The following is a 1,675-nucleotide window of genomic DNA, read 5'->3' on the forward strand; positions in this document are numbered from 1 at the left end:
AGCAGGGCCACAGCACAGCCATGGCTGCTCCCACACTCCTCCGTAGCAGGGCCACAGCACAGCGATTGCTGCTCCCACCTTAGCCTTACAGTGGTGATTTGAGGATCACGTTCCTCTATGCTACCACATCTGTAGCATCTGATCCAATCAGATCCCAACTGATATGTGTCCTTAGGATAGGTCGACTCCACCTAGCTCCATCCTCTCCTCATAACAGTCTAGGCCTGCGGATTGTCCAGCTCCTTTCATCACCATTGGTGCCTGAGCCCTCCTCCCAGGGTCTGAGGCTGGGCCCATTACACCTGCCAGTGCCACTATAGCTGGTACCCACCCAGATGCACCATCGCACCATCTGTGGGCCTGGGGACTGGGTTGCCCAGCCCATTGCAGCCATGGCCAATGCCAGCATGGATCACTTGGGTCCCAGAGGGCTGTCCCACCACAGCACATGCCACATGTACAGATTGAAAAACTGCCCTCTGGCTCTGTTCACTGTTGTCAACACTGGTGACTGAGCAAGCCACGTAGAGGGCGAAGAATCAGGCTGTTTGGACCTGCTAACTCTGGTTCCAGAATACTCTGGGGCCCAATGACAGGACTGCCTGGTCTACTGTTGCCACCAGTGGGGCTCAAAAACTGCCCTACCTGGCATCTCAGACCCCAGGAAAACTTCACCACAGCCTCCACTAACAACTGTAGTCTAAGCTACTGATGAAATCATAGACAACACCGATGCTGTTTATAGCTGAAAAAATCAGATGGAGACTAGATCACTGTATGCATTCAGAGTCAAAGCCAGCTGGTTCTGTGATATTGGTGGGAGCCCTACTCAACCAACATCATAGATACAGCTTCAGGAAAAAGTCCTCTCTTATGAAAGCAAACTCAGAAAAGTGGAAGAAGTGACTTTTACTCCAGATGAGCAGATATAAATGTAAGGACACAGAAAACATGCAAAAGGAAAGAAGTGTGAAAGAAGGGAATACAATAATCCTCCAGCAACATGTCCCAATCAAAGGGAAATTTAGAAAACCCGGAAAAGGAATTCAAAATGCTGATATTAAAAAAGCTCAGTGAGATGTAAGACAACTCTGAAAAGCAATACAAAGAAATCAGAAAAACAATTTAGGGCATGAGAAAGTAACTTACTAAAGACATATATGTTGTCAAAGAAAACCAAACAGAAATCCTGGAACTGAAGAACTCATTGAAGGAAACACAAAATACATTCAAAAATTTCCTAAATAGACAACATCAAGCAGAATAAAGAACCTTAGAACTTGAAGACAGGTCTTTTAAAATAATCCAATCAGACCCCAACTGAAAAAGAATAAAAAAAGAATGAACAGAATGTGACATATGGGACACCACAAAGCACAAAAATATTCTAATTTTTTAGTGTCCTGGAAGGCACAGAGAAAGCAAAAGAGACAGAAAACTGGGCTGGGCTGGGCTGCAGGTGAAGATGGTGGTCTCCATGGAGTTACAGTTCCTCATAATTTCTGCGTTTTGTAAGAACTTGAAGAAGGAAAGGCGTAGACAGTGGTGTGTTAGCTGGAGCCTCCACGATGATGAAGCTATGGCACAGGTGGATAGACTATGGCACAGGTGGGTAGGCTATGGCACAGGTGGATAAGCTATGGCACAGGTGGATAGGCTATGGCACAGGTGGATA

This window comes from Otolemur garnettii, unplaced genomic scaffold (genome assembly GCF_000181295.1).
Source record: "Otolemur garnettii isolate 467f Iridium unplaced genomic scaffold, OtoGar3 scaffold00007, whole genome shotgun sequence".
Lineage (NCBI taxonomy): Eukaryota > Metazoa > Chordata > Mammalia > Primates > Galagidae > Otolemur > Otolemur garnettii.